This window comes from Lolium perenne, chromosome 5, assembly GCF_019359855.2.
Source record: "Lolium perenne isolate Kyuss_39 chromosome 5, Kyuss_2.0, whole genome shotgun sequence".
Classification (NCBI taxonomy): Eukaryota; Viridiplantae; Streptophyta; class Magnoliopsida; order Poales; family Poaceae; genus Lolium; species Lolium perenne.
Genome location: NC_067248.2, coordinates 32,774,544 through 32,786,371, shown reverse-complemented (window position 1 = coordinate 32,786,371; position 11,828 = coordinate 32,774,544).

Genomic DNA, 11,828 nt, shown 5'->3' with positions numbered 1-11,828 from the left:
ATTCTACAAAGAAACCTTTGGGTAAAGTTGATAATGTTCGCATTACCATTAACAATAACCTGGTTCCCGTTGATTTTGTTGTCTTGGATATTGAATGCAATGCATCTTGTCCCATTATATTGGGAAGACCTTTTCTTCGAACTGTTGGTGCTATCATTGATATGAAGGAAGGTAATATAAAATATCAATTTCCTCTCAAGAAAGGTATGGAACACTTCCCTAGAAAGAGAATGAAGGTACCTTTTGATTCTATTATGAGAACAAATTATGATGTTGACACTTCATCTCTTGATAATACTTGATACACACTTTCTGCGCCTAGCTGAAGGGCGTTAAAGAAAAGCGCTTATGGGAGACAACCCATGTTTTTACCTACAGTACTTTGTTTTTATTTTGTGTCTTGGAAGTTGTTTACTACTGTAGCAACCTCTCCTTATCTTAGTTTTGTGTTTTGTTGTGCCAAGTTAAGCCGTTGATAGAAAAGTAAGTACTAGATTTGGATTACTGCACAGTTCCAGATTTCTTTGCTGTCACGAATCTGGGTCCACCTCCCTGTAGGTAACTCAGAAAATTAAGCCAATTTACGTGCATGATCCTCAGATATGTACGCAACTTTCATTCAATTTGAGCATTTTCATTTGAGCAAGTCTGGTGCCATTTTAAAATTCGTCAATACGAACTGTTCTGTTTTGACAGATTCTGCCTTTTATTTCGCATTGCCTCTTTCGCTATGTTGGATGAATTTCTTTGATCCACTAATGTCCAGTAGCATTATGCAATGTCCAGAAGTGTTAAGAATGATTGTGTCACCTCTGAATATGTCAATTTATAATGTGCACTAACCCTCTAATGAGTTGTTTCGAGTTTGGTGTGGAGGAAGTTTTCAAGGATCAAGAGAGGAGTATGATGCAACATGATCAAGGAGAGTGAAAGCTCTAAGCTTGGGGATGCACCCGGTGGTTCACCCCTGCATATATCAAGAAGACTCAAGCGTCTAAGCTTGGGGATGCCCAAGGCATCCCCTTCTTCATCGACAACATTATCAGGTTCCTCCCTGAAACTATATTTTTATTCCATCACATCTTATGTGCTTTTTCTTGGAGCGTCGGTTTGTTTTTGTTTTTGTTTTGTTTGAATAAAATGGATCCTAGAATTCACTTTATGGAGAGAGACACGCTCCGCTGTAGCATATGGACAAGTATGTCCTTGGTTTCTACTCATAGTATTCATGGCGAAGTTTCTCCTTCGTTAAATTGTTATATGGTTGGAATTGGAAAATGATACATGTAGTAATTGCTATAAATGTCTTGGGTAATGTGATACTTGGCAATTGTTGTGCTCATGATTAAGCTCTTGCATCATATGCTTTGCACCCATTAATGAAGAAATAAATAGAGCATGCTAAAATTTGGTTTGCATATTTGGTTTCTCTAAGGTCTAGATAATTTCTAGTATTGAGTTTGAACAACAAGGAAGACGTGTAGAGTCTTATAATGTTTTCAATATGTCTTTTATGTGAGTTTTGCTGCACCGGTTCATCCTTGTGTTTGTTTCAAATAAGCCTTGCTAGCCTAAACCTTGTATCGAGAGGGAATACTTCTCATGCATCCAAAATACTTGAGCCAACCACTATGCCATTTGTGTCCACCATACCTACCTACTACATGGTATTTTCCGCCATTCCAAAGTAAATTGCTTGAGTGCTACCTTTAAAATTCCATCATTCACCTTTGCAATATATAGCTCATGGGACAAATAGCTTAAAAACTATTGTGGTATTGAATATGTAATTATGCACTTTATCTCTTATTAAGTTGCTTGTTGTGCGATAACCATGTTCACTGGGGACGCCATCAACTATTCATTGTTGAATTTCATGTGAGTTGCTATGCATGTTCGTCTTGTCTGAAGTAAGGGCGATCTACACTGAGTTGAATGGTTTGAGCATGCATATTGTGAGAGAAGAACATTGGGCCGCTAACTAAAGCCATGATCCATGGTGGAAGTTTCAGTTTTGGACAACAATCCTCAAATCTCAAATGAGAAAATTATTAATTGTTGTTGAATGCTTAAAGCATTAAAAGAGGAGTCCATTATCTATTGTCTATGTTGTCCCGGTATGGATGTCTAAGTTGAGAATAATCAAAAGCGAGAAATCCAAATGCGAGCTTTCTCCTTAGACCTTTGTACAGGCGGCATAGAGGTACCCCTTTGTGATACTTGGTTAAAGCATATGTATTGCGGTGATAATCCAGGTAGTCCAAGCTAATTAGGACAAGGTGCGGGCACTATTGGTACACTATGCATGAGGCTTGCAACTTATAAGATATAATTTACATGATGCATATGCTTTATTACTACCGTTGACAAAATTGTTTCATGTTTTCAAAATCAAAGCTCTAGCACAAATATAGCAATCGATGCTTTTCCTCTATGAGGACCATTCTTTTACTTTCAATGTTGAGTCAGTTCACCTATTTCTCTCCACCTCAAGAAGCAAACACTTGTGTGAACTATGCATTGATTCCTACATACTTGCTTATTGCACTTATTATATTACTCTATGTTGACAATATCCATGAGATATACATGTTACAAGTTGAAAGCAACCGCTGAAACTTAATCTTCTTTTGTGTTGCTTCAATATCTCTACTTTGAATTATTGCTTTATGAGTTAACTCTTATGCAAGACTTATTGATGCTTGTCTTGAAGTGCTATTCATGAAAAGTCTTTGCTTTATGATTCACTTGTTTACTCATGTCATATACATTGTTTTGATCGCTGCATTCACTACATATGCTTTACAAATAGTATGATCAAGATTATGATGGCATGTCACTCCGAGAAATTATACGTATTTATCGTTTTACCTGCTCGGGACGAGCAGAACTAAGCTTGGGGATGCTGATACGTCTCCGACGTATCGATAATTTCTTATGTTCCATGCCACATTATTGATGTTATCTACATGTTTTATGCACACTTTATGTCATATTCGTGCATTTTCTGGAACTAACCTATTAACAAGATGCCGAAGTGCCGATTCTTTGTTTTACGCTGTTTTTGGTTTCAGAAATCCTAGTAAGGAAATATTCTCGGAATTGGACGAAATCAAAGCCCGGGGGCCTATTTTCTCACGAAGCTTCAGAAGTCCGAAGGAGAGACGAAGAGGGGCCACGGAGGGGCCACACCCTAGGCGGCGCGGCCCCCCCCTTGGCCGCGCGGCCACGTGGTGTGGGGCCCCCGTGCCGCCTCTTGACCTGCCCTTTCGCCTATAAAAAGTCTCCGTGACGAAAACCCCGGTACCGAGAACCACGATACGGAAAACCTTCCGGAGACGCCGCCGCCGATCCCATCTCGGGGATCCAGAGATCGCCTCCGGCACCCTGCCGGAGGGGAATCATCTCCCGGAGGACTCTACGCCGCCATGGTCGCCTCCGGTGTGATGTGTGAGTAGTCTACCCCTGGACTATGGGTCCATAGCAGTAGCTAGATGGTTGTCTTCTCCCCATTGTGCTATCATTGTCGGATCTTGTGAGCTGCCTAACATGATCAAGATCATCTATCTGTAATTCTATATGTTGCGTTTGTTGGGATCCGATGAATAGAGAATACTTGTTATGTTGATTATCAAAGTTATATCTATGTGTTGTTTATGATCTTGCATGCTTTCCGTTACTAGTAGATGCTCTGGCCAAGTAGATGCTTGTAACTCCAAGAGGGAGTACTTATGCTCGATAGTGGGTTCATGCCTGCATTGACACACAGGACGGTGAGAAAGTTCTAAGGTTGTGTTGTGCTGTTGCCACTAGGGATAAAACATTAGTGCTATGTTCAAGGATGTAGTCACTAGTTACATTACGCACCATACTTAATGCAATTGTCTGTTGCTTTGCAACTTAATACTGGAGGGGGTTCGGATGATAACCTGAAGGTGGACTTTTTAGGCATAGATGCAGTTGGATGGCGGTCTATGTACTTTGTCGTAATGCCCAATTAAATCTCACTATACTCATCATGATATGTATGTGCATGGTCATGCTCTCTTTATTTGTCAATTGCCCAACTGTAATTTGTTCACCCAACATGCTGTTCGTCTTATGGGAGAGACACCTCTAGTGAACTGTGGACCCCGGTCCAATTCTCTTTCTTGAAATACAATCTCTTGCAATCTTTGTTCTCTTGTTTTCTGCAAACAATCATCTTCCACACAATACGGTTAACTCTTTGTTACAGCAAGCCGGTGAGATTGACAACCTCACTGTTTCGTTGGGGCAAAGTATCTTGGTTGTGTTGTGCAGGTTCCACGTTGGCGCCGGAATCACTGGTGTTGCGCCGCACTACATCTCGCCGCCATCAACCTTCAACGTGCTTCTTGACTCCTACTGGTCCGATTAAACCTTGGTTTCTTACTGAGGGAAACTTTCCGCTGTGCGCATCACACCTTCCTCTTGGGGTTCCCAACGGACGTGCCAACCACACGCATCACCTAACACTACAAACTAATCTTCATTTAGCCTTGTACTTGATGATCTCCATGATCCTTGGAGCATCAGGTTGATCCCTGCAAACAACACAACATAGAGCATATTATGCCAAGTGGCATTGCCACTTGGCAGGTTAGCAAATAATGGAAATGAAGAGGATATGATCCAATCTCTGCCGAGCAGATCCATGCCACAGATAGGACCAAGTCCAAGTGCACAGCACTTGCACACACACACAACCAGGCAGCACACAAGGCTGTGTGCATGTGTAACACACACACACAGTGAGTCACCATGGAAAGAGGTAGTGCTGTCGACCAACAAGAGCAAGCCAGCAGCATATAAAAGCTTTTCCCAGCCAAACCCTAGTCATTTGATTCAACCATCGGCAGAACTGAACTGGTAAGCCACCAAGAACACCAAGAACAGCTAGAACAGATAGAACAGCCTCACTGTTCAATCTATTCCAACACACCACTGAATTAAATCAAGTTTCATCAAGTCACCAGGAGGAGCAGGGCAGGCAAAGCAACCATAAGACCAACACAGAGGCAAACCTCTACACCAACATCACATTCTAGGAGCTGGAGTGAGGTATACCAAGCATCATGGACAAACTAGATGGTTTTGTTCATATATAATCATATGCATCAATCACACATAATCAAAAGGGTGTGATACCCAAGTTGTGTCATCATCTGGCTATTAAGCCATATGGTGCAAGCAAGAGCAGAAAGGCCACTGGTCAATCATCAAAAGGGAACAACAGATATGACAATCATTGCATAACTGAAGAAATCCAGCAAGAGATGAGAGCACAAGTTAGCCTAGTTACACACACTTAGCACCTACAGCTAGTTGACCATCAGACCTAGACAAAATATTGTCTATTTGATTTCAACATCAAGAGCCACTGGCAATCCAATAAATGGATCACCCAGAAAGCATTTGGTGAGCAACAGCAAGCCAACAAATAGGGGAGCTACCCTAGGGCAGCATATGACTACTGCCAGGGTCACCTCAAACCCTAGAACAGCCAAACCACCAAGCCAAATACAAATATCATCACCCTGGTTGGGTTCAAAGAATTGCTAGGGTTCCCAACCACTGCTGGCATCCATCTAGCCAAGCCAATCAATTGTGATGATCATCACTGCATCACAGTTCACATCAATTATCCACTCAATCATTATAGGCAACACAGATAATTGATATTAACAAGTAAATCATGAAACAGACATTTTCTAATGATCCAGAGGATCACTGCAAGCATCAGCTGATGCTTGAGCAAGCACCAGCACTGATCTGTGCCACACACATACACATAGATAGGTAACAGCAATGCACAGGCAACAGGTAAGCAAACCAATTATCAGCTGTTGATGATCACATGATCATCAGAGCTTGCTATAGCATGCTATAGCATGCTAGAGCATCACTAAGCAACAGAGCATGGACCAGATAATTAATTGGCCACAGGTAAACAACAACTGCTTCACATATAACAAATGGATGAACTGTAATTGTATCCAGAAGCACATCAAATACATGATGTACCACTGGATCAAGCCTGACATGAATAGCACACTCATATAATTAAACAATCACCACAACCAGAGCCACTAAGCAATCAAATGGATTTAATTGTAGCAAGACAGTAACCATTAAGCAGTCCCTGAGCATTACAAGATGCTCATGAGCAAGCCTATAGGAACACAATTGAGCATCTGGCGAGCTTAGTAACAATAACAGAGCCATAGAAGGGAATTTAAACAAGAAATGGATAGCACAGAAGGAAGGCAAGCTCTGGCATGGCCATGGCGACCATGATCAAGGCTAGTGAGGCAGAGCCGCATGAACAGCACAGCAGCACAAGCATCAGCGCAGCAGCGAAGCAGCATACGCACACACAGCGAGTTAGGCGCAGCAGAGCTACTGGAGGAAGAAGAAGAGCAGGCCAGAGTGAGAGAGAGGAGGGGATCGGAAGTGGCGTACCTGGGGCGAGCAGACGACTGCCACAGCCATGGCGGCCACGGCGGCGCGCGTCGAAAGCACGACGGCACCTGGCCAGGCCAGGCCAGGCTCAGCCTAGCGCCGCAGTGCCCCGCACCACGGCGGCGAAGGCCTCGACGACGCCATCACACCAGAGGCGCCGAAGAGCACCGCAGCACAGAGAGGGCGACCGCGATGGGGATTGGCGAAGGGAGCGGCTAGGACCAGATCGACACCGATGATCTCGTGCGCCGTCAAGTGGTGGTGCTGATGCGCCCCATCTCGCCGGCGGCGATGGCCGGAAGCGGCCGGGAAATATCGGAGAAGACGGCGGCGGCCACGGCGTCGCCAAAGCTCTAGGGTTAGGGTTCGGACACGAGCGCGCGCGAGAGAGAGAGTGAGCGGGTTGGGCCAGACCGGAGTGGGTCGGCCACACCTAACCCGTTGGGCCACCTGACAGGTGGGGCCCAAGGGTAAAATAGTCTTTTCACAAATCAATAAAAACCTGAAACTTTGAAATTCAATAAGAAATTGATAAGAGCTCTAAAAAAATAATTAAAAATATGTAAATGGATTAGCATAAAATTCTCTATTTAAATAAAATACCAAACAGAATTTTTGAAGACAATTAAGAATAAGTCTTATTTAGATGATTTAAATAATAATTTAAATCACTAATATTATTTTCAATAATGAAAATAAGTCCATAAATGCAATTGGACTCTAAAAACACCTTGACAATATTTCAAGGTTGTATTTACCCTGAATCAAGTATCTACAAGTTGTTCTTAGTATTAACCTCTCACATGAAATAACAACGACATCGGAAGGGGGGGAAACAAACCCTAAAATTGGAATCATGCATAACTGCTTCTTTAACCATTGCCCTTATCGGACAATGATGCTATTTTTCAGAGACAGAGGACAAGGGTCAGTCCACACCTTCCAACTGCAAAACTTTGCAGTGTTCAGGCAAGTTCATCACTTGCTCATGTCATTTGAGTATTTCTATCAAATTACTTGCAAAGTACTGTGGTTATCACTATTGCATAAAAACCAAAACCACTACTTTCATAACTATGAATATGACTATGTGGTGGGCAATGGAACCATGGATTGTGTTGATATGGTGGAGGTTCCATTGCAAGGGTTTATATCCATCTAGGATTAAACAACAAATGTCGCCAGTGATTCTTGTGCCGTAATACCCATGTTAACCATAAGATCCGGAGTGGGACGAAGTAGTCAAAAATGTTTCCACCTCTCGTTCATCAACGGATGCGCTTTACCGTAGACACTTGTATCTGTCAGGGCAAGCGGTTGGCTGGGGAAGCCTTAAGTCCCCACGGCATAGTCCGTAGACACTTGTCGCTCGAAGTGCAAGCGGTTGGGCGGGAAGCCTTAAGTCCCCACGGTATTGCGGTCTATGATGGGTTGCAGCTACCGGCGAAGGAGTTTGGTTCGATCCCAAACTGTCGTCATGGTCGGGGTCCACCCGTGAGTGGGAATAATGGGACCGGCGAGGACCCAGGGTCGGGGCATGCAACAAAGGGTGGGTGTTCGAGGTAGCGGAGGAACATGATTGGCTAGACCTTATACCGGGCCTCACACTAAAGGAAGTGTGGACGGGAAAGCTGCCCGGTTGGCACCAAGGTTAAGATCTCTTATGGGTAAAGCAACACACCTCTGCAGAGTGTAAAGAACTGTGACCTGTCACTCCCTGTTCCGGGATAAGGAACTGCGAACGCGGCCGGAAAGGAGCTCCATGAAGTTCTAGTGAACCGGTGAAGGCTGACGGACATAGCTCTTTGGAATAAAAGCAATCTCTTGAAGAAATGTTTATCAAAACTTGCATTGGTATTAGACTTTCTGGTCTAATATCGTAGCTAGAGCATTAAACACCTCTTATCTATAATGAACTTGTTGAGTACGCTCGTACTCATCCCAATCTTAAATCCCATGCTTAGATTGTCTGAATCGTCTGGAGGAGGACTACGACAACAATGAAGGAGCCGAGATCATCGGCTATGAAGAACCAGACCTCTCTGGAGGTATCGAGGGCGTAGACTACCTCATCGTCTACGGAACCGGGGAGGCTTCCGGAGGAGATCAAGCCTGAACATCTCGAGTAGTAGTAGTAGCCGAGCAGCTCGAACTCTTAGTATTTAGCTGCTCGAGGAAATAAATGTATAACTTAATGAGACTCTTATATTGTAAGCTAAGTTGGGTTCGCCTCGAACCCAGGAGTATTCCTGTTAGGACCTGTGGTGACCCGGCATACCACTGCATGGTGTAGTATGCAAGTCTGATATAACACCAATGAAACACCGTTCCACTAGTATTATATCGCTCAGAGTGGTACAACAGAAACATATGCGGGTCCAAGGCATGTCTATAGAATTACAACACTAACTCTGTTACATAAGATCATCACAGCCTCCTACTTTACAATGAGGTAAATCTGCAAATAAACTCCAGAAGAACGACTCGTAGTCTAATCCTATCACGAACTCTATTTGTAGAGTATTTGACTAGCTATAGAGGCTATGAATAGATTCTAGCTAAGTAGGAGCTAGGTTTAGGAAGTTAGTTCCATTCTATGGCTAAACTAGGTTTTCTCCTTGTTGGATGTGGTATCTGCCTCCTCTGACAGGGTCCTGTCTCGTGAAGTAGTTGTTGAATCCTCAGCCTTCGAGTTGTACTGTAGATCCTCCTTTGATGCCTCCATATCTAAGCAGGGGATTTAAGAGTGGGATGAGTACGAGCGTACTCAACAAGTTCATTATAGGAAAGAGGTGTTTAATGCACTAGCTACAGCATTAGACCAGAAAGTCTAATACCAATGCAAGTTTTCATAACCATTTCTTCAAAAGGTTGCTTTTATTCAGAAGAGCTATGTCCGTCAGCCTTCACCGGTTTACTAGAACTTCATGGAGCTCCTTTCCGGCCGCGTTCGTAGTTCCATATCCCGGAACAGGGAGTGACTGGTCACAGTTTGTTACACTCTGCAGAGGTGTGTTGCTTTACCCATAAGAGATCTTAACCTTGGTGCCAACCGGGCAATTGTTCCCGTCCACACTTCCTTTGGTGTGAGGCCCGGTATAAGGTCTAGCCAATCATGTTCCTCCGCTACCTCGAACACCCACCCTTTGTTGCATACCCCGACCCTGGGTCCTCGTCGGTCCTCTTATACCACTTAAGGATGGACCCCGACCACGACAACAGTTTGGGACTCGTTAACCAAACTCCTTCGCCGGTAGCTGCAACCCATCATAGACCGCAATACCGTGGGGACTTTAGGCTTCCCCAGCCCACCGCTTGCACTTCGAGTGACAAGTGTCTACGGACTATGCCGTGGGGACTTAAGGCTTCCCCAGCCCACCGCTTGCCCTGACAGATACAAGTGTCTACGGTAAAGCGCATCCGTTGATGAACGAGAGGTGGAAACACTTTTGACTACTCCGTCCCACTCCGGATCTTATGGTTAACACGGATATTACGGCACAAGAATCACTGGCGACATTTGTTGTTTAATCCTAGATGGATATAAGCCCGTGCAATGGAACCTCCACCATATCAACACAATCCATGGTTCCATTGCCCACCACATAGTCATATTCATAGTTATGAAAGTAGTGGTTTTGATTTTTGTGCAATAGTGATAACCATAATACTTTGCAAGTAATTTGATAAAAATACTCAAATGACATGAGCAAGTGATGAACTTGCCTTTCTTGGCTGCAAGATTATGCAGACAAGGTCTTCGATGCGTAATAACTCCAAATTCTGAAATAGCATCATCGTCCGGTAAGGACGATGTTTAAAAGATTGGCAAGGATGCAATAATGCATAAGAATGAGATGCAATCGTTCTAAGCGTGTCCTAACCCCGATGATTCAGGATTAGTGAGTGGTAATGATTGGTTTAGGGTGTGTTGCACTTTTAGAGTGATTCACATACAAGGTTCTTACTTAGGTAGGATTACTTGGTATCATGGACAGGTGGATAATAAAGCATAGTAATCAATTGAGCACACAAAGAATGATAATTGGCATAATGTTAACAAGTAAAGAATAGTGGTCAGTTTTAGTACTATATGGCATGGTTAATGATTAATTATCATATACTTTAAAAGAATAACTTTTGAAGAACATGTTCTTTAATAAAGAACAAGTATGATAATTAGGTTGGTGGTTTCTATGGTTAACTATGGTTCCAGTTGGTTCTGGAGTAGATATTAGATGGATCCAAACAAGGTTGGATTCATCAATACCAGGTGGGGTTATACCAAGGCATCCTAAGCAATTAATTACACATGGGTGCTATCAAGATTGGTTTATCTTGCTAGTGATAGCTGGCTAGGGTTTATAGGTTCTTAAAAGCAGGGTTGGTGATGATTCCTTATTTTCTTGAAAGGAATAACTTTTGAAGAACATACTTCTTAAGTAATAAGAAGTATAGTAATTAGGGTTGAGGTTGTCTAGGTTTTGTTATTGTATTTACTAAGTAAGGAATAATTGACTCCTATATAGGATTGTTGATATGTATCCAACACTAGTGGGGTTTAGTGGAATAGGGAATGTAATTTAAAAGGGTAGGTATAGTTGCTATTAGGGTTCATCACAATGGTGTGATACCAAATAGGGATAAATAAGGATAAGATTCTTGGTATTAAGGACTATGGTTGATCCTAATTGATTATCTGGGTTGAATGGTATGCATATATGGGATACTAGTTTGCTGGTGATAGGGTTCTATATTGTAAGTGGACATAGGTATGTCTTTAGTTGCTAATCATGGCTCTGTGATTATGAGGTAACATGATCACATGTTAACTTGGGGTTTAGGTTGGGAAACAATTTTAGGGTTCACATGAAATAGTGGAGCTAGGGTTTCTAGTTGAATTAGGGTTTTGAGTTCACACATGAGATGATGAATTTCTGTTTTTCTACCTTGTGGAACTAGGGTTTACTAATTATCAATTAGTTCTTCGATTAATAACTTCATTTGTAAAGTTGAAGTTATTAATAATTTTGAAATAAAAATAATATTGGATTTGACATTTTATTATTTTTAATGAATTCCTAATTTAGGTAATTATTAATTAGAGTTTAAATCCTTTTAATAAGGATTTAATAAGTTATAAATAAAGATAATTAGTATTACTATTTTCTTTATTTACCTTACTGGTTTTTATTTGTTTTAGATAGTTTTCCTAATTATTGAATTTTAATTGAAATTTTGAATTAAATTAAAGGCTTAATTAACAGGTATTAAACAATTAAATTTTTATTAAAAATAAAAATTTCATATTATATTTTTATTAAATAGAATTTACTTCTATAAGA